The following is a 25,410-nucleotide window of genomic DNA, read 5'->3' on the forward strand; positions in this document are numbered from 1 at the left end:
GCTTATGGGCTCATCACATTGTATGTGTCTTAACATGTTAATAGTTATTAGAGCTGAGAATGTTTTATGAAATATCTAGGCTCCTCTATCCATGTAAGAAGCACTTATGAAGCAAATAAAGGGTTACGATTCTGTGAAAAAATAAAACATACCTGGGATATGAAAATTTTGAATACTCCCTATACCATTAGAACACAAACTTTCTATGGAATTGTTGCTTGGCAAGAGAGGAGGTCAGGATTTTTTTTTCCCTAGGGCCTGAGTATACATTTTTGCTTATGTTGCCTGTGCCATGCTGCCTGCCTATTTTATTTATTTATTTATTGGTTTTAATTTTTTTAATTAATTTATTTTTAGTTGGAGGATAATTGCTTTACAATATTGATTGGTTTCTGCCATATATCAGCATGAATCAGCCATAGGTATACATGTGTCCCCTCCCTCTTGAAACTCCTCCCACCTCCTACCCCTTCCCACCCCTCTAGGTTGTCGCAGAGCACCAGATCTGTGTCATACACGAAATGTCCACTGGCTGTCTAATTTTCCATATGATAATATGTATGTTTCAATGCTACTCTCTCAATTTGTCCCACCCTCTCCTTCCTCCCCAGTGTCCACAAGTCTTTTCTCTATGTCTGTGTCTCCATTGCCTCCCTGCAGTATCTTTTTGAATACTTTTTTATCTTTACAGTTTTATCTGAGTATATGGATGCCCAGGAATGGAATTTCTGGATCATATGACAACTCTGTTTTTAGCTTTTTGAGAGAACTCCATAATGTTTTCCATAATGACTGCACCAGTTTGCATTCCCACAACACTATTAGAGGGTTCCCTTTTCTCCACGCTCTCTCCAACATTTGTTATTTGTAGACTTTTTAACAATGGCCATTCTGACTAGTGTGAGGTGGTACCTCATTGTAGTTTTGACTTTGTTGTTGCTGTTTTTCAGTCACTAAGTTGTGTTCATAATTATCGATGATGAGCATGTTTTCATGTGTTTGTTGGGTTCTGTATGTCTTCTTTGAAGAAATATCTACTTACTGACCAGCTACTTTTAATTATAGTGAAAGATCAAATCTGAAGGACTTAGCTTGGTTATGTTGATTACTAAATGCTGAAATCATCTAATGAAGTAAGAAGAGCAGTCTCTAGAAATGAAAACATTAAATTAAAAAAATAGACTGTTATCCATGTTGAATGCCATCTTGGATGTACAAGTTGTCATAAGCATCTTTTTTATTTTCCCAATTTCTTACATCTTTTAGAATTCAATTTTTCATATATTTAAGACAGATTTGCTTAAGCATGTTTTTATTATTTTTAACTGGTTGCTGCTGAGTCTGCTAAGTCGCTTCAGTTGCGTCCGACTCTGTGCGACCCCATAGACGGCAGCCCACCAGGCTCCCCCGTCCCTGGGATTCTCCAGGCAAGAACACTGGAGTGGTTTGCCATTTCCTTCTCCAATGCATGAAAGTAAAAAGTGAAAGTGAAGTCGCTCAGTCATGTCCGACTCTTCACGGCCCCATGGACTGCAGCCCACCAGGCTCCTCCATCTGTGGGATTTTCCAGGCAAAAGTACTAGAGTGGGGTGCCATTGCCTTCTCCATTTTAACTGGTTAAGAAATATCAAAGGCTGAATTTGCTTTCTCCTTGACTTTTGTATTGTACCATGTGTAACTCTTCCATAGCTAATCAAATTCTACCTTTGTACTATTATTAAATGTGGCATATTTCATTTCTTCTAATTAAAAAATTGTATTCAAAAGTTTCTACTTCTAAAATAGTAATGATGCTACTCTGTCTTCTCTTAGATTGTAGGGAAAAATTTGTCATACTCTCTTGAAATTTCCTCTCAGAACTTTTAGACAGATTAAAAATTACAATAATTAGAGCAGATTATAAACAAACATTTTAGATTAAAATATATGATACTTATTGCTGAGATAAAGAAGACTTAACTAGAGAGATATATTATGTATATGATTGGAATCATATATTGTTTTTTGTCAGTTCTCTCCAAAAATGTGTAAAACTCATTTATAAAAAGGCAAACAGCACAAGTAGATTTTTGTATTCATAAATAGTTACAGGAATGCTTTCATCTCATAGTTTGTAACTTGACATGGAAACTGTCATTCTTGAATTATAAGGATTTTTAATAATACACTTTTTTTTTCTTGATGATTTAATGTTAGGGTCCTAGGATATTAATTGGATGGTATTAATATGGATATTGCCTATGAGGGACTCTGGTTTTTTGCCGGAGGTTAGAAAAGCATTGCTGAGATGTAATAGGAGAACTAGACTTGGGTGGGAGAAGGCAATGGCACCCCACTCCAGTACTCTTGCCTGGAAAATCCCATGGATGGAGAAGCCTGGTGGGCTGCAGTCCATGGGGTCGCTGAGGGTCGGACATGACTGAGTGACTTCACTTTCACTTTTCACTTTCATAAATTGGAGAAGGAAATGGCAACCCACTCCAGTGTTCTTGCCTGGAGAATCCCAGGGACCGGGGGAGCCTGATGGGCTGCCGTCTATGGGGTCGCACAGAGTCGGACACAACTGAAGTGACTTAGCAGCAGCAGACTTGGGTGAGGAGCTTCCCTTGTTTGTACTTGTTTTCCTTGTTTGTCCACAGCGAGGAGCAGGGCCTGGCTACCCAGCATCATCTGTGCTGGGGTGTGCTCAGCACTTCCCTCTGAAAGGCGGCAGGGTCTTGGGGCAGTGGAAGTAGTTCTGGGGGAATCACAACACTTGGGTTATAATTAGGCCACTTTGAATCTGAAATTATGAGATCAGGGTTTCTTCTTTCTAATTTATTTTTCATTGACGTGTAGTTTAAAAACAGAATCACTGTGTTGCACACCTGAAACATTGTAAATGTATTTAACATGGGCAAAATACTTTAAATGGACACTTCACAAGGAATCATATATGAATGAGCAATAAATGCATGAAAATGTGCTCAACGTGATTAGTCATCAGGGAAATGAAAATTAATACAACAGTGGGATACCATCACACTTCTAAGTGTGTCTTAGTTGCTCAGTCTGTTCAACTCTGCGACCCTATGACCTGTAGCCCATCAGGCTCCTCTGCCCATGGAATTCTCCAGGCAAGAGTACTGGAGTGGGTTGCCATTTCCTTCTCCAGGGGATCTTCCCAACCCAGGGATCGAACCTCAGTCTCCTGAACGCAGATGAATTATTTACCATATAAGCCACCAGGGAAGCCCACTCACATTTCCAGAATGGCTACAATTAATGACTGACAACACCAAATACTTACATAGACGTGGAACAACTGGAACTCTAGTTCAACCACTTTGGGAAAGTGTTTGACAATTTCTTGTACAATTAAAGAAATGTCCTCTCTATGACTTAGTAATTTACTTCCAGGTGAATTCCTAGTCCTAACCCAAAAGAAAGAAAATATTATATGTATGAGTACAAGAATGTTCAAAACCACTTTATTTGTACTATCAAGGGCTTCCTTGGTGGCTCAAATGGTAAAGTCTACCTGCAAAGCAAGAGAGCAGGTTCAATCCCTGGGTTGAAAAGATCCGTTGGAGAAAAGAAAGGCAACCCACTCCAGGATTCTTGCCTGGAGAATTACACAGAGTAAGGAGCCTGGGGGGCTACAGTCCATGGGGTCACAAACAGTCGGACATGACTGAGCAACTAACTTTCGAAGGGAAAACAATTCAGGTATCCACTAACAAATGAATAGTTACTAAACTATAAATATATTCATAAAATGAAATAGTACTCATAATTAAAAGGAACAAAATAATAATACAAAACAACATGAATGAATCTCAAAAATTTTATGATGAACAGAAGTCTAGCACACCAGAATAGTGCTTTATAATTTCATTTATAATTTCATGTAAGTTCTAAAGTGGGGAAATCTAATCTAAGATGAAAAAAGTCAGAACAGTGAGTGGTTCCCTCTGGAAACATGGCTTGACAAGGAAAAAGCACAGGAGAATGTTCTAAAGTGAGAAAAATAATTTGCACCTTGATATGGGTACGTGTTACACAACTGTGTACATGCACCAAAACTCATTGGATTGTACACTTAAGACTGTTTGTTTCATTGAATGTAAATTATACTTCAGTAAAAAAAATTAGAACAGCAATGTTGTGCTTCTTTTCTGGGAGACACCACTTTAGTAATATGACCAATGAAGTATAACACTGAGGAGCAACCTGAGTAGTAAATACTCTCTGAAGATGCCTCCAAATAATTCTGCCCATCCCTGTACATCACGCACATCCTTCCCTCAGGCAGGAGAGCTTACATCTCCTCCTCTTGAGGTCTGACCTGGGCCTGGAGCTGCTTTGTCCAGGGGAACGCAGAGAAGTGACGTTCAGGGTCTCTGAGCGCAGGCACGAGTAAGCCCCGCTCCCTTTCCTCCTTATCTCGGAGACTCAGTAGCCATGCCGCAGTGAAATGTCCGAGTCGAGTGGGGTTCCCATGGCCCAGAATGAAGGCCTCTTCGGCCCTGTTGCACTCCCACGTGACAGCTGAGGGCCAGCTTAGACGAGGACCCCCAGACTGAGTCTCACCAGCCTCCTCAGTGGCACGTAGAGGAGACAGGAGCTGCCCATGGAACCGGCCCAGGTTGCAAAATCACAAACAAAGAAATAGTTATTGTTTTAAGTTACTAAATTTGGGGGCTGTGTATTACACAGCATTTGATAGTTAAAACAGCTGGAATTAATACTGAAATATAAAGAAAAATACCATCTATATGCTGCAAATGTGGAGGAATTTCTCTCAGTATATGTGGGATCAGATCAAAGGAAGACATGTAGGGCTTCTCATAACTCCTTTCCTGAGGAATGAATTTCTAGGAGCAGAGGAAATTCTGGTAACATGAAATTCCTGCTGGAAAAAGTGTACATTGACATGAACGGGCAAGAGAGAAAGCAGGAGGGCTGTGGAAACAGCCATAATCTTACAAGGTACCTACGAGTACGGTGACAGTGAAGGCCATTCTGGGGAGATGCAGACAGAAATGGGGAACATGGTCTTGGAAGCTGGAGAAAGGGTGATTCTTGTTACAGGTATCAAAGAACTTGGCTGAATTATGTTCTCGTTCTAGCGTTTTGTCCCGGTTCCCACTTCCCTCTTGGTCCTGTACCTCTAGCCTCCGCCTCTCATGCGCCTTACCTGTCGCTGCCAGGATGACCTTTCCAAACTGAACTGTAAGACTTTCTGCTTCAGAGTCTGGAGCAACTCTTTCTGGCACGTAATTGTCAAGTTCTTAGCATGACATTGACCTGGTCTTGTGCTCTGGTCTCCTCTCTCTCCGAATCCCTCTGTGTCTTCCATGTTACTCTGCTGTTCGGAATAAGTTCCCAGAATACATCATGTTATCTGATGTCTCTGTGACGTTGATCTGATGTTTTTTCTCCTAGAATTCTCTTCCCTCCCTTCCTTGCCTTACTAACTCTTTTTATTCTCTCTCAGAATTAATTTAAACACCACCACCCTTAGGAAGTCCTCCCTTATCATCCCACATTGAATTAAATATCTTTACTTAATTCTATTTTTTCTAGAATCCTCTTCTAGTGTCATGATACATTTAATATCATCCTAGTTCTTAATCTGCTATGTAAATTTTGGTTTGCTTTAGAGCACCTACAATGTATCAGGCCCCATGCTAAATCTAACTGGTAAAGGGGTGATTAATAAAGACAGTTCTTGCTCCTATACAGCTCATAGCCTGAAGAGAAAACAGCAACTATAAGTGCTACAAAAGAGAAGTCACAGGAAGACCCATGGGATTAGGAATCTTTAGGGTCAGACATTTCTGCTTACTGCATTTTCATGAGTTCCATGATGCAAAGCTCTTTATTTCATGAAGCAGCAGATGAAATTTTATTATTTTTTTTTGATTAAAAAAATTTAAAACATGCATTTAAAAAATTATTTATTTGGCTGCACCAGGTCTTTGTTGCAGCATGCGGAATCTTAGCTCCCTGACCAGGGATGGAACTTGTGTCCCCTGCAATGGAAACACAGGATCTTAACCACTAGACTGCAGAGAAGTCCCTTAAATTTTCAGAGTGTATAATATATTTTTTATTTTGTTTATCTGGACAATCTCTCTAAAATTTTTATTCTTTGTTCCTACATATGGTCTGGAGGTACTCAGGGTAAGCTCACTCTTTCTTCTGTATGTTAGCTCTTCAAGTATTTTAAGATAAGTAAGTTATATGGCCCTGTGTATATCCTGTTCTGGGCAGAAATGGGTGGAGTGGAGTGGAGTGGTTAAATATCCCCATTCCTTCAAAGTAAGAAGGAAAAAACATTTGTGTAAGAGGTAGTATTTGATGACCAGTTAAAGGTGGTGGGTTGAACACAGGCACTCACCTTTGCTGCCTCTCCAAATCCCACTCAAATGACCATAAAGGATTTTTTAAAAAGACATAAATGTCTTCCATTCAAACAGAGTGATGGAGGTACAACAGGAAAAGATTTTGGAAGCTGGAGAGTAGATGGACGGATGAGTAACCCTCACTTGTCGTAATCATCTTTTATCCATGAAAGCAGAACTGAGAACAAGCAGTGGACGAAATCTAGAAGGGAGCCATCTTTCAGACAGTCCTTCTCAGAGGCTCAGGAACTGGCTATGCCAAGTACATTATGCACACCTTTTTACTCCCTTGTTTTGACATCTGGGGCCTTACTTCATGAGGAGACTGCACCTCCCAGAACCAGCCAATTCCTGGAGATGATAAAGATCCCTTTTGATGTGCCTTTCACCTTTAAACCAACCAATCCTGAGCCCACATCACCCCCACCTCTTCTATATCCCAGGGCTAGGTACCGGGCGGCTAGGGACAGCCCCAATGCCACAGAGCTGAAATTAATCAAGCTGCCCAGTCCTAAGCCTACTCACCCTGCCCCTCCCACGCCTCCCGTGAAAACCACAATAAAGGCTCTTGGCCCCAGCCCCCCATTCCCGTCTGTCTTATGACCAACCTTGGAGCTTCCCCATGTGATTCTAAGGCATGTGGCCTGCTCCTCCTCTCAGGACAAGCGAATCACAGGCTATCTTCCATGGCAGTTGTTTCCTAAGCTGTTGGCCTCACAGTATATGGATAAGTATAAAACCTAAATTTTAAAGTGCCAGGAATCTCTGAAAAAGAAGGTAAAGCAGGAGGATTTGGGGAGTTTATATAAGAGGCAGTTAGACCCTCCAGTTGTCCTTGGCTGTTCCTCCACCCCCTTACCTGCCACCACGCATGGCTGCTCAACCCCCCTCCCCCCTCAGCAGAAACTGCTTTCTAACAAAAGTGAACCAGAGTGAGTACTAGGCCCTGGAGTGAGGCCACTACACCGAAAACAAGAGTAGCAAGTGCAAGTCTAGTAGTGAAGAGAGAAACCATAGATTCATTCCACTCCAAGATTAGAAGCAAACAGACTGAGAGCCGCCAAGCAGAACATTGGACACATTTCCTCTGCAACTCTAAGAAGCCCAAAGACAGTCCTAAACATCCTGATAATCGGGGGTCTTTCCTAATTCCCCTCAGCTGGATCGCTCTGTAGTGAAGCCCACCAGTCAATACGTCCTGCCCATGCACAAAGAGCTTCAACTTGGACTTGAACGCTTTCACCCTTAGATGAAGTGAACAGACAAGGATTCCAAACAGAGAAAAGTCTGCAACACCAGTGACAGAGACAGAATACAAATCTAAGCTAGAATTTATAGAAAACAGAAACTAAGAGAGAGGAAAAGTTATAAAAAACCTCAACTCAATCTACAGAAATATAAGGAAAAAATAATACATTCATGAAATGATCAGATGAGTACAAAAAAGAAATTTATGAGAACAAAGAAAGAATTCCTGGAAATTCTCTAGGTCTCTCCATGTTGCTGCAAATGGCATTATTCATTCTTTTTAGGGCTGAGTACACACACACACACACACACACACACACACACACACACACACACAAAGGAATACTACTCAGCCCTAAAAAGAATATATATGTGTGTGTATATATATATACACACACACCACATCTTTATCCATTCAATTGTTGATGGACACTTAGGTTGTTTCTATGTCTTGGCTATTGTAAATAGTGCTGCTATGAACATAGGGGTGCAGGCATCTTTTTGAACGGCGGGATCCTTCTTGTGGTGCACTAGACTCTCTAGCTGTGGCACAGGCTCAGCTACTCCTCAGCATGTGGGATCTTCCTGGACCAGGGATCGAGCCTGTGTCCCCTGCATTGCAAGATGGATTCTTAACCACTGGACTACCAGGGAAGTCTCTATTTTTAGTTTTTTTGATGAACCTACATACTGTTTTCCATACTGGCTGCACCAGTTTATATTCCCACCAGCAGTGTAGGAGGGTTCCCTTTTCTCCACACCCTTTCTACATTTGTTAGTTGTAGAATTTTTATGATGTCCATACTGATGGGTATGAACTCTTTATAGCTTTGATTTGCATTTCTCTAATAATTAGTGGCATTGAGCATTTTTTTCCTGTGCCTTTTGGTTATCAGTGTGTCTTCTTTGGAAAAATGTCTATTTAGATCTTCTTCCCATTTTTTGATTGGGTTGTTTGTTATTTTGTGATAGAGTCATACGAGCTGTTTGTATAATTTGGAGATTAAGCTCTTGTCAGTAGGATCATTTGAAAATATTTTCTCCCAGTCCATAGATTTTCTTTTCATTTTGCTTATGGGGCTTCCTAGGTGGTGCAGTGGTAAAGAATCTGCTTGCAATGCAGGAGACAAAAGAGATGTGGGTTCGATCCCTGGGTCAGGAAGATCCCCTGGAGTAGGAAATACTGCTCCAGTATTCTTGCCTAGAAAATTCCATGGACAGAGGAGCCTAGTGAGCTACAGTCCACGGGGCCACAGAGAGTCGGACATGACAGCACATGGTTTCCTTTGCTGTACAAAAGCTTGTAAGTTTGATTAGGTCCCATTTGTTTTTAAGTAGAAACATTTTTAGACATTACGAGGTCTGAAAAAATTATCTTCTATACACATTTGTTCAGGAAGCTAATGGAGACGATGCTTTATTAAAATGAAAGAGTCAGCAAAGAAAGGGGCACGTGCAGGATCCAGGAAATGGAGATCCAGCACAGGTGAGGGAGAAGGGAGAGCCCAGGTCAGAGACAGGAGCACAGGCACAGCCGACTGGTGGAAGAGGGAGAGGCAGGAAGGGCTGTCTCCAAGGAGACAGAACTGAGGGAGGGTGCAGCGTGCTGGAAAAGGATGTGAGAGAAGACATGTTCTAGAAGGCATTCAGGGTAAATTAATGCAAGATATGCAGAAAACTAAGCAAATGACAGATCAAATACCAGAAAAACAAAGTTGTACAAGAAAGGAAACATAATCGTATATGACTGAATAACAAAAAATATTTCACAATCATAGCAATGTAGGTACTGATTACTGATTCAATGATAAGACAATAATACATCACATTAAGAGGAAGAAGGAGACATATAAGTGAGTATGTGTTGGTGGAGGGGCAGTAAAGGTGTAGGAGAAACACGTTCTCACCTTCCATAACAGGAAGTTGATATATAAAACTGAAATATTGTTTAAAAGTTATTGACCAAATATAGAAATACAGCTATAAATACTAAATGAAACAGAAAAGGGTTGAAAACTAGTGCTTTGGGAACAATAATTGGGAAGAGAGCATATGAACCTTTTTTGCTTTATTATTTTTCACAATAAACTTGTGCAGCTATTTAATTTTTAAAACTATGATTATGTAAACTCATAAAGAAAATTACATTAAATTTTCTTTGTAAACTGTTGGGGGCCAGAGTGAGGCACTCCGCCCGTGGCAAAGGTCATGAGGAAGGAGGCGCGACATACGCAAAGGCGGGATCAAGCCTCAGGAGTCCCCCTGGAAATCCTCGAGCATCTACCCCCATAACCAGAGCCTGCCTGCTTTACTACTTTGTGCTCCCACCTACACCTCTGACTTTACGGGGGGATGTCCCCCACCACCTCTTTCGGAGAAGGAGTTAACCTAGAGCTCCAGTTAATAAAAACTCCTGGGCGTGACAAGAGTGTTTTAACCTACAAACTCCTCTGAAGCTTCTCTAGCCTGCCTGACAGGCTTGTCCCGCCACATGTGATTGCTCACAGCTCCCAACCGTGAGAAGCATGAGATGCTTTAAACCCTCTAAAAACAGGTTCTTTAGAAAAGTTAGAAAACTATTAGTATAAGTATAATGGGCTGATTAGAAATTGTATTGGTGAAGGGTTTTTCATTTGTTGAGCCAATGTTTGTTGCTAAGTCTCCATATCCCCTGCCCTTACACACATTAATGAATATATAGAAGAAATAAGTATTAACCTTTGATATTAATCACGTTAGACCTTAGGCGAAGTAAATTCTTTCCTTAACTAAAACCCACTACACCCTCACCCTATAGGAATGTAACTTTATTTGGGTGGCGTCTGTTTTAAGAATAATCACCCCTGGAGAAATAAGTGTCCTGGTTGACTGACAGCTGTCACAAGGAGAGGGTCATAAATTGTCAGCAGGCCCCCTGGCCAGAAGATGATGTAACACCCCTAAGACCTCTGTGTACATTTGTATGAAGCACCTGACTTTGATAAAAGTCAGGACTGCTGACCCCGCATGACTTTTGCATAACATCTCAGTGTATAAAAGTAGACCATGGAAAATAAAGAATTGGGATCAGTTCCTTGAAAGACTGGTCTCCCCATGTCACTCTCTCTCTCACTCTGGCTGAGTCTCCATCTGGAGCGCAGAACCCGCCATGCTTACTAATTTTGCCTGGGCTTCTAAGATCCGACCGGGGAGGCCTCAGTGTCTCCTCTCCTTCGGGAGAACGGAAGGACGCCTGCGGCCTACGTAAGTGGTGCAAACTTCTTGTCTTGAAGTTTTATTGGTCTCCCGCGTAAACCAAGCTACTCAGCCTCTTTTCTCCACTGAATTTTCCTACTGAGCTATCCTCATTCTATTACTCTTTACATCTCTAATTAATATCTAATTGAAGCTATTGTATCCTGATCCTAGCTGACACCGTCCCCGCTTTGAATACCCTGAATCAGCTGGGGCTGGACCCCAGCAGTAAACTGTAAAGCGACAGAGATTATCATGATTACAATTTTTTAATTAATTTATTTTGGCTGCGGTGGGTCTTTTTCGCTTTTCCGTGGGCTCTCTCTCCTTGCGGTGAGTGGCGGCTCCTCTTTGTTGGGTGTGGGGTTCAGTAGTTGCGGCTGGTGGGCTCTAGATCCAGGCTCAGTAGTTGTGGCACACAAGGATGTGTTGCTCCCAGACATGTGAGATCTTCCTGGAGGAGGGATGGAACCCATGTCTGCAGCATTGGTCAATATAATGTCCGCTGCTTGACACATAATATAAGATCAATAAATATAATACGTTTTTTGATATCTGCTGCTTGACACATGATATAAGATCAACTCATGTCCACTGCTTGACACATAAGATCAATAGATAAAGATTCCGTTCTTCTATACCTCTAAATCAAAGTACCTAAAAACTGTCCTCATATCAAAATACATTAAAAGCCTCTATTAAAAGCATTAGTAATTTCCTGTCAATAGAATAACTGGGTTAACAAATACAAAAATTTGAAAAGAAAAGAGAATAGTGATATGCTTCAATTTTTTGGATCTACCAACAAATATTTCTTGAGAGAATTATCATAATAATAAATAATATTTTGATACTGAAAAATTATAGTTCTGTACCTACAGAATGAAAATCAAATAGCTTACAATTGACTTAAATTGTTTCATGTTTTCCCAAACCAACATGATGGTTACCAAATCAAAAGGGAAATCATGCCAGTTAATCATAGCATAAGCTTTTTTCCTAATATGGTAGAAACAATTTTAAAGTTCTTACTGTATGACATTTTAGGGTGTGTATTTTCTCAGAGGACGATTAGTAACGTATCATGTGCCTGGGTTTTTTTTTTAACCAAGTTGCTACCCAGACTTTGTTTAGAGCCCTGAAAAGTCCAGGCTTCTTACATTATAATTAAGTGATGATGTGATCTGACTGGGATTTGTATATGGAATAATCACATGTCATCTCATAGTTAGTTTGAATTTTGTGTTTTAGGAATATTCATTCCTAATATTCATTGCATAGAATATTCATTGCATGGAAAAGAAGAGCTTTCTAGAAATTTTGTTTTAAATGGCATGGGGAATTTCATTATTGCTTCCCTAGTGGCTCAGAGGTTAAAGCGCCTGCCTGCAATGCGGGAGACCTTGGTTTGATCCCTGGGTCGGGAAGCTTCCCCTGGAGAAGGAAATGGCAACCCACTCCAGTATTCTTGCCTGGAGAATCCCATGGACAGAGGAGCCTGGTGGGCTACAGTCCATGGGGTCGCAAAGAGTTGGACACGACTGAGCGACTTCACTCAGTCACTGAGCGAATTTGCATGGCAAAGAAGAGCTTTCTAGAAATTTTGTTTTAAATGGCTTAGGGAATTTCATTAACATCCTCAATCAATATAGTATTACTTGTTCACCAACCTGGTATCAAATGTCAATACCACATACCAAGGCAGGTCACCTGTGAAAAAAACCTGAATCTTAGAAGGTTCCTAATGTCAGCCCACTCTCATCTGCAATCCACAATTCAGAATTTCACATTTTCACATTTCCTGAATATCAATATTACATAGCTTCTTAAAATGCAGGTAGTGAAAAAGGCAAATGATGTTGGCAGAATGAGGCCTTGACTCAGCTTTAGGCTCACAATCTATTTCTTCCTGTATCACTGGAATCCAGTTAATATAATGTGGAAACACTGCTACCTTGATCACCTGAGAACACTTTCCTGCTTCCCCAATCCTCTTAGTTATAGTCTTTTCTTCCACAAGTTTATTAAGTTTGAATTTTACACATATTTGTGTGATTCTTTTATTTCATTATTCTCACCCCCTAGACTGTAAGTTCCCTAAAGAGAAGCACCTCATTTATTTTTGGCTCAGCATTGTAACCCAGTGTTTGGCAGTGTGCCTGGTTAGGGGTAGATTTTCCACAAATGGTTATCGAATGAATCAATAAGAATACATACTATTGAATACATACTATACATAATCCCTGGTTGTCCAGTGGCTAAGACTCTGCGCTTTCAACGCAGAGGGCCCAGGTTCCATCCCTGGCTGGGGAGCAAGATCCCACATACTGCAATTAGGAGTTTGCATGCCACAACTAAAAGATCTGCACACCCCAACATTGATCGAAGATTCTGCGTGCCACAACTAAAACTAAATATTTTTTAAAAAAAAGAATGCATTCTAATTAGAAAGGTCATTTTACCTCAACAGAAGTCACTGCAATGGAAGCAAACACATAGATTCTACCACTAAAATTGTCCCATGATGACTTTGGATTTTGTTGCCAAAAAGCATGTTTGTCCTCAAGCATAGTCAACTTGTGGTTGGGACACTTCAGTGAAATAACTGCACAGGGGTGATGAATGGGACGATGCAAGTTTCTCCAGGATCACTGACTATGACAAAAGAGGCCAAGGACCCCACCCCCGAAGAAACTTCCACAGTCTTCATAAATGAATCATGAAATTATGTTTCATATCATATATGAAATGTATCACAATTATGATATATTGTGATATATGGGCCCTCTGGGCTTCCTAGACATTGACTCAAAGACAACGCCTTACCTCACTTCCCTCCAGGCCATCTGAGCAGAAGGTTGGGGAGAAGGAGGGGACTGAGCGGCTGTGGAGTCAAGACGAGCACCGGTGAGAGCGAGCTTCACGGCGGCGAGAGGGGAACTATTCCGTGATGGGGGAGACACTGCGTCCCCCCTCCAAACCAGGCTGTGGGAGTGCTCACAAAACGGTTCAGAAAGGTGGAGGGAGCCCGCAGGGAGGGCGGTACTGCTGTGTGCCCTGTGCCGGCTGAATGAGGAGAGGGCAGTGGAGGGTGCCTTTTCGGGAGGAGAGAAGGAAGGGCAGATGCAACCTGCGCACCTGTGCTTTTGTGTTGAAAGGATTCATCGTTTTCCTGCAGATGCGGTGAACAATGCTGAAGGGGGCTGGGCTGCCGCCATCTCGAGGGTACCCTGCCCCCACCCCACCCCCAACCCGCCACCCAAGGGTGGCTCATCGGTGAGTGGGCTGCAGCTGCCAGTTACCGTCAGGAGAGGCTGCAGGCAGGGATGACAAACCAGAACTGGACCTCCCACCTCCCACGTCTTCTGGGAATCTTGCAGCCAGAGGTCTCCTGGAGCCCTGCTAAGAGCTCACCCTGAGGACACCATGAGACAGCTTTAGTGTGAGAAACAAGTTGGTAAAAATCCAAATCATATTCAGCTCAGATCTTGTAAATACTGAGAAGTAAGTTTGTGAAAACAGAAAAGCGATTGTGGAATAAGCTTTCCGCAAATACGACCTGGCCGAGACCACTCTGACCTACTCCTTAGCGTCTCTGTTGAGGAATTTACTGGAAGGCAAATTAAATTCACCCAGAGGACCAGCCAGAATTCCATCCTCACCAAGTGAGGTACAGCAGCTGTACAGGGTTACTTGCTCTTGGCTATAGCAGTGTTCATGAATAACTGCTTGAATATAACATATTATCGCATCATATCATAATTTCAGTATAACATAGGAGTTTTTTCTTTAATAGAAGCCTGCACACAGGGAGCTCAGCTCTGTACTCTGTGACGACCTAGACGGATGGGATGGGAAGCGGGTGGGACGGAGGTTCAAGAGGGAAACAATATATGTGTACTTAGGGCTGATTTATGCTGTTGTACTACAGAAACCAACACAATATTGTAAAGCAATTATTCTCCAATTAAAAATAAAGTTTAAAAAATATAAGAAAAATAAGCCTGTAATGAAGTCGTTGTTTAAAATCTATCATAAGCACGCTAGTTTATAACCAGAGCCTGGACTTCCTTATATTTTAGGATTACTAGCACCATGTCTCGGAGAAGGCAATGGCACCCCACTCCAGTACTCTTACCTGGAAAATCCCATGGACAGAGGAGCCTGGTAGGCTGCAGTCCATGGGTTCACAAAGAGTTGGACATAACTGAGCAACTTCGCTTTCACTTTTCACTTTCATGCATCGGAGAAGGAAATGGCAACCCACTCCAGTGTTCTTGCCTGGAGAATCCCAGGGAGCCTGGTGGGCTGCTGTCTATGGGGTCATACAGAGTCGGACACAACTGAGGCGACTTAGCAGCAGCAGCAGCACCATGTCTGCTGGGTTAGTTACAACTGGTTAACTGGACTTCTTTCTTGCAACTGTTTTAAATTTCTTAGCAATATTAGTGGAAAAGAAGTTGTTACCTTGAGAATTAATTGTCTTGAGTTTAGATATTTTAGAAGTCAGGACTCCTAGCTGCAAGCAACAGATACTTTAAGAAAAATAATTCATTAAATGAACATTAAGTAGTTCTGAGAATCTCTGGGAGGAGGGGGAAGCAAGGCTTCAAGTCTACAAAGCCAGAAACCAATCCCTAAATCATGTTCAGAAATGGGTGTTGTGAAGATACATTCTCCCTTCCGGGCAGACACTGCAGTCCCCACGGCTGGTCTCATCAGGACCCAGAACCGAATGCAGCTTCAGCACTGCTGCTGTTGCTCACGTTAGCGTCCTGACCAGCTGTGGCCACTGCTGCCACAGTGTGTCCCTGGAAAGGACCCCGTGTGGACACGGTCTCTCCATGTGCATAGCTGTGGCTTCAGAGTCTGGCGCAGGTGGATGTGGTTGGCAGAGCCTCATTCACATGCTCGTGTTCCAGCAGCGAGAGGCTGGGAAAGTGGAACCCAGCACTTTCAGCTTCTATAGTGGAAGGGGCTCTACCTTGTAAAGGGCAGGGGCTCCCACCCCACAGAGGAGAACCGGCAGAACGTGTATGTGCATGTGTTAGGCTGGAGATTTCTATTGGAAAATTCAAGTTGAGTCACTGAATGTGCTGTGTGCTTAGTTGCTCAGTTGTGTCTGACTCTTTGCAACCCCATGGACTGCAGCCCACCAGGCTCCCCTGTCCGTGGGATTCTCCAGGCAAGAATACTGGAGTGGGTTGCCATCCCCTCCTCCAGGGGATCTTCCCAACCCAGGGATCGAACCCAGGTCTCCCCCATTGTGGGTGGATTCTTTACCATCTGAGCCACCAGGGAAACCCTGAATAGTCACTGAATAGACAGCTAGGTATGTGGGTCTGGAGTTCAAGGGAGAGATGGAGGGTGAGAAACATGAGTCATCATGGTAAGGAGGCTAAAGTCATGGAACTGGGTAAGGTGAGCTCAGGAACGTGTCTGGGTAGAGAAGAAGTGAAGAGTGGGGTCCAGTTCTTGGGGACAAGAGAAAGAACACGTAAAGGAAACCACCATCCAGGACTCACATCTCAAGAGCCTGAGGTCACTTGAAGAAGGCTTCATGAGGAGGAAATGTTGGTGAAAAGAGAACTGACCCCCGATTACTCTCTCGACTAGGGTCAGTACGTCAGTAGGACCGTCACTCAGGGAGCAGCAGAGGCCCGCAGCAGTGTCCTGCCTCGTGGGCGCCTGCAGACGCTGACAGCCCGCGGCCTCATCCACAGGGCACCGGGGACACACTGGGATCGACGGGAGCTCTTCTCAGTAACCTGGGGAATGATGTTGCTTTGTGTGACATTTCCCCCTTTATCTTGCAACACAAAGCTGAACTCTATTCACCAATGATACAAAACATTCAATTAAGAGTGCACTTTTCTAGGCGGGAGGGTGATACTGAGAGATGATCTCTGAACATCATGGCAGGAGTCTGAGCAGAAATGACACTGTTTAAATAGATTTTTCTTCTTGTTTAGTGTGAAAAGGTAAGGATATATTTTGTCTTTTTTTTCTTTTTCCTTTAATACACAAAAACCACTGAAGTATTTGTCTAAGAGGACTCAGAGGAGAGTGAAAAAGCTGGCTTAAAACTTAACTTTAAAAAACCTAAGATCATGGTATCTGGTCCCATCACTTCATGCCAAATAGATGGGGAAAAGTGGAAACAGTGAGAGACTTTATTTTCTTGGGCTTTAAAATCACTGAAGATGGTAACTGCACCCATGAAATGAAAAGATGCTTGCTCCTTGGAAGGTAAGCTATGACAAATCTAGATAGCATATTAAAAACCAAAGGCATCATTTTGTCAACAAAGGTCCATATAGTCAAAGCTATGGTTTTTCTAGTAGTCATGTATGGATGTGAGAGTTGGACCATAAAGAAGGCTGAGCACTGAAGAATTGATGCCTTTGAACTGTAGGGCTGGAGAAGACTCTTGAGAGTCCTTTGGAGCAAGGAGATCAAACCAAAAGAAACCAAACTAAAGGTAATCAGTCCTGAATGTTCACTGGAAGGACTGATGCTGAAGCTGAAGCTCCAATACTTTGGCCACCTGATGTGAAGAGCTGACTCCCTAAAAAAGACCCTGATGCTGGGAAAGACTGAAGGCAGGAGGAGAAGGGGACAGTTGATGAGATGGCTAAATAGCATCACCAACTCAATGGACATAAATCTGAGCAAACTTCAGGAGATAGTGAAGGACAGGGAAGCCTGGCGTGCTGCAGTCCATAGGGTCTCAAAGAGTGTGAAGCAGGATGTTAGTTCCCTGACCAGGAGTCCTAACCATCTATTACAGAGTTCAGTGGCTAGGGCCTAAGTCCTCCAGACCTTGACTACGTAGACAAGAAAGAATTCTGACCAGAAGGTGGAAGGTAAAGAGAAAAGTAAAACATTTATTGGGAAAGCAGAGTACATGGAGAAAGATGCACAGGCGAACTCTGCGAGAGAGTCCCGAGAGTCGGGCCTTTGGGAAGTTTAAATCTTTTATAGGGGGCAGTTTTCTGGGTCTTTGTCTTCTCTCTGGCCAATCATCTTGCTTTGCGCCCCTGGCTGATTTGTCTCTGGACCCTCCCCTGGGTCACAGCCTAGACGCACAGATAGTGTCACAGATTATTGTGTCTCACCGCTAGCTCTTCATGACTTTAAAAGAGAGAGAGAGATTCTTTGCAAAGGAAACGGATCCTTGTATAACATGGCACCTCCCTCTTTGTTTTTGTGAACAGCCACATGGAACAAAGCCCTATGCTGGTTCTGAGTATCCTCAGCCAAGACGGATTTCAACACAAAGTTGCCTGGGAGCAAAGAAGCAAAACTCTTTATGGCCCGGCATTGTCCTCTGGCTTTTGATCCCCAAGGAGCATGTAGTGTCTCCCTGCCCCAAGGAAGGGAGGAAGTAGAGATCCCTTAATCATTTATTCAAACAAGGTGCAACTCCTCTCTTCTTGCCATGACTGTTACCTTGAAGTGTCCATAGGTGACAAAACCCAGCTATTTACCGTTTCTGTTGTTACTTCCACATTGGAGAACAGGAGGTAGAGTGCAGATGCCTTACCTGCAGCCCGCGTGTCTTAAGAAATGCAAACAGCAGGCTAGTTGTAGTTTCCAAGGCAAACCATTCAATATCACAGTAATCCAAGTCTATGCCCCAACCAGTAACACTGAAGAAGCTGAAGTTGAATGGTTCTATGAAGACCTACAAGACCTTTTAGAACTAACACCCAAAAAAGATGTCCTTTTCATATAGGGGACTGGAATGCAAAAGTAGGAAGTCAAGAAACACCTGGAGTAACAGGCAAATTTGGCCTTGGAATACGGAATGAAGCAGGGCAAAGGCTAATAGAGTTTTGCCAAGAGAACGCACTGATCATAGCAAACACCCTCTTCCAACAACACAAGAGACGACTCTACACATGGACATCACCAGATGGTCAACACCAAAATCAGATTGATTATATTCTTTGCAGCCAAAGATGGAGAAGCTCTATGCAGTCAACAAAAACAAGACCAGGAGCTGACTGTGGCTCAGATCATGAACTCCTTATTGCCAAATTCAGACATAAATTGAAGAAAGTAGGGAAAACCACTAACCATTCAGGTATGACCTAAATCAAATCCCTTATGATTATTCAGTGGAAGTGAGAAATAGATTTTAAGGGACTAGATCTGATAGATAGAGTGCCTGATGAACTATGGAATGAGGTTCGTGACATTGTACTGGAGACAGGGATCAAGACCATCCCCATGGAAAAGAAATGCAAAAAGGCAAAATGGCTGTCTGGGGAGGCCTTACAAATAGCTGTGAAAAGAAGAGAAGCAAAAAGCAAAGGAGAAAAGGAAAGATATAAGCATCTGAATGCAGAGTTCCAAACAATAGCAAGAAGAGATAAGAAAGCCTCCCTCAGTGATCAATGCAAAGAAATAGAGGAAAACAACAGAATGGGAAAGACTAGAGATCTCTTCAAGAAAATTAGAGATACCAAGGGAACATTTCATGCAAAGATGGGCTCGATAAAGGACAGAAATGGTATGGACCCAACAGAAGCAGAAGATATTAAGAAGAGGTGGCAAGAATACACAGAAGAACTGTACAAAAAAGATCTTCACGACCAAGATAATCACGATGGTATGATCACTCACCTAGAACCAGACATCCTGGAATGTGAAGTCAAATGGGCCTTAGAAAGCATCACTACGAACAAAGGTAGTGGAGGTGATGGCATTCCAGTTGCGCTGTTTCAAATCCTGAAAGATGATGCTGTGAAAGTGCTGCACTCAATATGCCAGCAAATTTGGAAAACTCAGCAGTGGCCACAGGACTGGAAAAGCTCAGTTTTCATTCCAATCGCAAAGAAAGGCAATGCCAAAGAATGCTCAAACTACCGCACAATTATACTCATCTCACTTGCTAGTAAAGTAATGCTCAAAATTCTCCAAGCCAGGCTTCAGCAGTACATGAACTGTGAATTTCCAGATGTTCAAGCTGGTTTTAGAAAAGGCAGAGAAATCAGAGATCAAATTGCCAACATCCTCTGGATCATGGAAAAAGCAAGAGAGTTCCAGAAAAACATCTATTTCTGCTGTATTGACTATGCCAAAGCTTTTGACTGTGTGCATCACAATAAACTGTGGAAAATTCTAAAAGAGATGGGAATACCAGACCACCTGATCTGCCTCTTGAGAAACCTATATTCAGGTCAGGAAGCAACAGTTAGAACTGGACATTCAACAACAGACTGGTTCCAAATAGGAAAAGGAGTATGTCAAGGCTGTATATTGTCACCCTGCTTATTTAACTTATATGCAGAGTACATCATGAGAAACGCTGGGCTGGAAGAAGCACAAGCTGGAATCAAGATTGCCGGGAGAAATATCAATAACCTCAGATATGCAGATGACACCACCCTTATGGCAGAAAGTGAAGAGGAACTAAAAAGCCGCTTGATGAAAGTGAAAGAGGAGAGTGAAAAAGTTGGCTTAAAGCTCAACATTCAGAAAACGACGATCATGGCATCTGGTCCCATCACTTCATGGGAAATAGATGGGGAAACAGTGGAAACAGTGTCAGACTTTATTTTTGGGGGCTCCAAGGTCACTGCAGATGGTGACTGCAGCCATGAAATTAGAAGACACTTACTTCTTGGAAGGAAAGTTGTGACCAACCTAGATAGCATGTTCAAAAGCAGAGACATTACTTGGCCAACAAAGGTCCGTCTAGTCAAGGCTATGGTTTTTCCTGTGGTCATGTATGGATGTGAGAGTTGGACTGTGAAGAAAGCTGAGTGCCGAAGAATTGCTGCTTTTGAACTGTGGTGTTGGAGAAGACTCTTGAGAGTCCTTGGACTGCAAGGAGATCCAAGCAGTCCATTCTGAAGGAGATCAGCCCTGGGATTTCTTTGGAAGGAATGATGCTGGAGCTGAAACTCCAGTACTTTGGCCACCTTAGGCGAAGAGTTGACTCATTGGAAAAGACTCTGATGCTGGGAGGGATTGGGGGCAAGAGCAGAAGGGGACGACAGAGGATGAGATGGCTGGATGGCATCACTGACTCGATGGACGTGAGTCTGAGTGAACTCCGGGAGTTGGTGATGGACAGGGAGGCCTGGCGTGCTGCGATTCATGGAGTCGCAAAGAGTTGGACACGACTGAGCGACTGAACTGAACTGAACTTGGAGTCCATCTGTCTCTTACCTCAAAGCCATATCCTAAAACCTGACCTCCACATCCTTTTAAATACTTTTTATACTTTGGGGACTTCCCTGTTTGTCCAATGGTTAGGAGTCTGGCTTCCAACAGAGCGGGACACAGGTTTGATCCCTGACTGGGGAACTAAGATACTGTATGCTGCACTGTGTGGCAAACAAAATACCCCTGAAATAAACAAAAACAAAACAAGAAATCTTTCTTTGTACTTCACATGCCTTTGACATGGTGACATTCAGTAAACTCTTGGATAAAAATAGTTAAATGTGACAATGGCTGCTGAAACCTAAGCATAATTATCTCAATGAATTATTCTTCCATATTTTGAATATTAGTTTGTTTTCTTTTTTAACAGTACATATGAATAAGGTCACTAGGAATAAATCATGAATAACCAGAGCAGGTTCTTATGATGTAACTTTACAGACACTGTGAAAGCTTCCCTGTTCCACCTCTTTTCAAAAGAAAAAAAATTACTCCCATAGTTCTGGGGTGATATAGAAAATCAAATTGTTAGACAGCCAGTTCTTTGGTTTAGTCCTATCTTCAGGCTGGCTATATGATTGGAAGGGACCAGTGCAAAGTAAAACTGTGGAGCCCCTTGTTCAAAAAGTAGGGGTAAAGTGTCACTAAAGGAGCTAAAATATAATGCTTTTTCTTAATGTCTTTATTACTAAAGATGAGCTGGGAAATAGTGACACCTAAGTAACAACATAACTTTCAAACTGAAAATAATGTCTTTGATGTCATAATTTTCATTACTACAATAAATAACAACATGATAATATAATATCTTGGATGATCATAAGACTTCTGTCTTGGATTTCTGCAAATTAATTTATTAGGTCATCAAATTTACACTTTTAGCAACTTCGTTTTCAACTGATATAACAGAAAGTAGTATCAGTCACGCTTGGCAAATACAAGACCACACATGATGTTTTTATAGTTAAAATTTTTGAGGTCTGCTGATGCAGCTGTTACTGAAGCTCTTATGAGTATTTTATAAGCTGTGACAAGGTTGTGATATGTTTCTGATTAATTATTTTGAAATATAAATTGTGACACATGTAAATCTCATGCTTCTTGTGGAACAATTTTTCTAGAAAGATTTAATTCTTCATACCAATATGTTTCGTGTAAGCCCGAGTGGAAATTTAATTTTCAATGAAAATTTATATAATGACATTAAATTTTTTTATTAAAATATAGTTGATTTAAAATGTTGTATTTCTGCTGTACAGCAAAGTGACTCAGATATACATATATATATTCTTTTTCATATTCTTTTCCGTTATGGATTATCACAGGGTATTGAATATGGTTCCCTGTGCTGTGCAACAGGACCTTGTCTATCTGTCCTACATGTGACAGTTTGCATCTGCTCATCCCAAACTCTGAGTCCACCCCTACCCCCCTTCTCGGCAACCACAGGTCTGTTCTCTATGTCTGTAAGTATGTTTCTATTTTGGAGATATGTTCATTTGTGTCATATTTTAGTTTCCACCAATAAATGATGTCACATGACATCTGTCTTTCTCTTTCTGACTTATTTGACTTAATGTGATAATTTCTAGGTCCATGTTGCTGCAGATGGCATTATTTCATTCATTTTTACGGCTACATGGTATTCCATATGATGGCATTTTGATGTTTCTTCTGACATTTCCTTTAACTGTGGAGGTCTTATAAGAACCTAAAATGGCTTCATGACTTTCATAAAATTCAGTAGACCCATTTATACATGCATTGTTGTATCTTCAATTTCAAGGAAAAAGCAATTTTAAAGTTATCTTCCTTCTTAACAATTCATTCATTCAAAGCCATTGGGTTGGCCAAAAACTTCATTCTGGTTTTTCCATAATGTCTTACAGAAAAACCCAAGCAAGATTTCTGGTGAATCCAATAGCAGTCTTTACCACTGAATAGAACAATCTTTGCACTTAATTTCTATTTGTAAGCCTGCAGCAGTTTTCAAAACCAAAGATTCCAAACTCCTTGAAGAATTGAAATAACTCCCTTAAAAATGCTTAATGCAGTGTCTATTAAGTCTATATTTTTATTGCATAATAATTTCCTTTATTTTGTAATACACTACAAAATAAAAGTTTACCAAGACAAAATTTACTGAGTTTACCGCCTGAGCTCGGGCGTTTCCTGCCTCACTGAGCTGATAAGATGTCTGTTCAGATGCAGCACCCTGGGACCCACTGAGGATGGACGGGCAGTGGTCCTCCCAGCACTGTCCCTAGTGGAGGCCCTCCTTGCTCCCTGCTGCTCCAGCCTTTGCCGGGCCAGTCTCCGATCGCCCTGGGACCCCACACACCCTCGGCTGCCTGCCCCGAGGCACACAGGTGTCCGCCAGGTCACCCGGCGCTGGGTGGCTTGGCTTCCTGCGCAGGCCTTGCTCCTGGCCTGAGCCCGCCTGTGCACGCAGGCACCCTGTCTGTCTGCGCTCAGTGCCTGTGCGGGGCGCCCTCACACCTCACTTACAAAGCACAAGCTCAGGGGGAAATTATTAATGATTTCAAGACCGTGTAAGTCCTTCTGAGAGCACAGCCTGAGTCTCACACACGAAGCCCAGTCTGCCGACCTCCTGTTACAGACTGCTGAATCGGTCCTCTCTGAAAGCGCACCTGTAAGCTCACTTTGCCTGGGCCTGGTAACCAGTTAGCCAAGTAAGCTCCAGAAATCGGAAGAAAGCTCCGTTTCCACTCTCTCAGTCCTGCTCTCCGTGGTTTCAGTTTTGCACATTATTGCCTGGATTCTCCTCCTCTAGCTCTGAGAGACTGTGGCCCAGGTTCCTGGTTTAGCACAGCTGCTGGGACCTCAGAGCTCCGAGGGATCAAACAACTTGTAAGTCTATTTATCCTTATAGCATATAGGGTTAGTCACTCAGTCGTGTCCGACTCTTTGTGACCGTATGGATTGTAGCCTGCCAGCTCTTCTGTCCATGGGACAGAGAAAGTTATTCAAGTTTTGATTTGCTGACCTGGCCCTCGGCAGGAGCTGCTCCGTCTTGGGCCTAGAGGTGTATTTCAGCCTAAGTTTTCTTGGTCTCTATTCCGAAGGCATCTATTCCTTCTATTCCTGTATAACTTACTTCTTCAAGTGACGAACAGTAGGAAATCATAGATTTTCCTTCCTCCAGAGGCCAAAAGAAAAATGTCTGTGAAACTTGAGATAATACCATTTTACCTTCGCTGTGCCTGGGTGTCCTGGGATGCTCATTAGATACAGCTGAGACACGCTTCACCTGGGAGGAAAAAGCAGCCACTCCTTCCTCTTCTGGCTCAGATCCTACCAACAACTTGCCCACCTAAGTGGTGCTTGTTCTGGCAATAGGGCAGGAGCTGAAGGCAGGGCAGGGTTGCACCAACTCAGAGACCAGGAGCGCAGTGAAGCCTGATGCGGTGGTGTTCGTTTACTCAGCCTGTTCTGTGGACCGAGCCTGTGGTGGGAAGATGGGGAGGAGAGGCTGGGGGGCGCTCACCACTGCGGGAGTGCTGGGGTCACCGCCCGGCGGGGGTCTGCTCACTCATACGCAGTGAAGCCAGTCACGGACAGCAGGTCGTGGTGAAGGAAAGAGTTTACTGCAGGTCCCACGCAAGAAGTTCTGGCAGCTTGAGTATTCAAAAGGCCCGAACTCCCTGGAGGCTTTCAGGGAAAGGTTTTTAAAGATGAGGAAGTGAGGAAGAGGGTTTGGGTGTGTGGTCAACTCGTGGACATTCTTCTGATTGGTTGGTGGCGTGGTAATTGGGAGTCAACAGCATCAACCTTTCGGTTCCAACCAGCCTGAGGGTTTATGTGCTTGTGAGCAGATGCTGTTAACATCGCCCACTTGGTGGGGGTTTCAGTATCTGCAAAACAGCTCAAGCATACAGCTCAGAATATTATCTACAGCTGTTGCGTGCAGTGCATGGGTGCTATTGCTCAATTGTGTCCCACTCTTTGTGACCCCATGGACTGTAGCCCCCCAGGCTCCTCTGTCCACGGGATTTTCCAGCAAGAATACTGGAGTGGGTTTCCATTTCCTATTCCAGGGGATCTTCCCAAGCCAAGGATCAAACCCGCATCTCTTGCCTCCTGAATTGGCAGGCAGATTCTTCACCACTGTGCTGCCTGGGAAGCCCTGAGGAGAAATGAAAGGTCCTTGATTTTGTTTAATGGCTAAACTATTATTATTTTGTCTTGTTCGTTTTCCTTTCTGCATTTTCTCACTTTTCTGATTAAATTCATTCTTTGGAATTTGGAGGCTAACGTTTTTCTACAGACAAGAGGTGGGGTGTGTGTGTGGGGGGTGTTCTGCTCTGGGAAGCCCCCCCAGGGTGCTGCTCTGTTACAC

General features: G+C 42.8%; 1 long non-coding RNA gene and 1 other non-coding gene across 8 annotated transcripts; one reads left to right on the forward strand and one right to left on the reverse strand.

Annotated features, from left to right (window-relative positions):
* Nucleotides 1–11,127: 11,127 nt before the first annotated feature.
* Nucleotides 11,128–25,079, reverse strand: LOC129646098 (uncharacterized). 7 transcript variants are annotated; one of them, XR_008711687.1, is made up of 6 exons: nt 24,604–25,079; nt 24,264–24,516; nt 14,174–14,286; nt 13,698–13,755; nt 12,542–12,581; nt 11,128–11,379 (listed from the first exon to the last, which is right to left on the reverse strand). It is a non-coding gene; the product is annotated as an uncharacterized LOC129646098 (long non-coding RNA). The 7 variants fall into 7 exon arrangements; XR_008711690.1 differs by having other exon boundaries at nt 11,128–11,325; nt 24,604–25,078; XR_008711685.1 differs by having other exon boundaries at nt 11,128–11,376; nt 24,604–25,078.
* On the forward strand, nt 13,112–13,184 carry TRNAE-UUC (transfer RNA glutamic acid (anticodon UUC)). The gene has a single exon. It is a non-coding gene; the product is annotated as a tRNA-Glu (tRNA).
* Nucleotides 25,080–25,410: the final 331 nt, after the last annotated feature.

This window comes from Bubalus kerabau, chromosome 3 (genome assembly GCF_029407905.1).
Source record: "Bubalus kerabau isolate K-KA32 ecotype Philippines breed swamp buffalo chromosome 3, PCC_UOA_SB_1v2, whole genome shotgun sequence".
Lineage (NCBI taxonomy): Eukaryota > Metazoa > Chordata > Mammalia > Artiodactyla > Bovidae > Bubalus > Bubalus kerabau.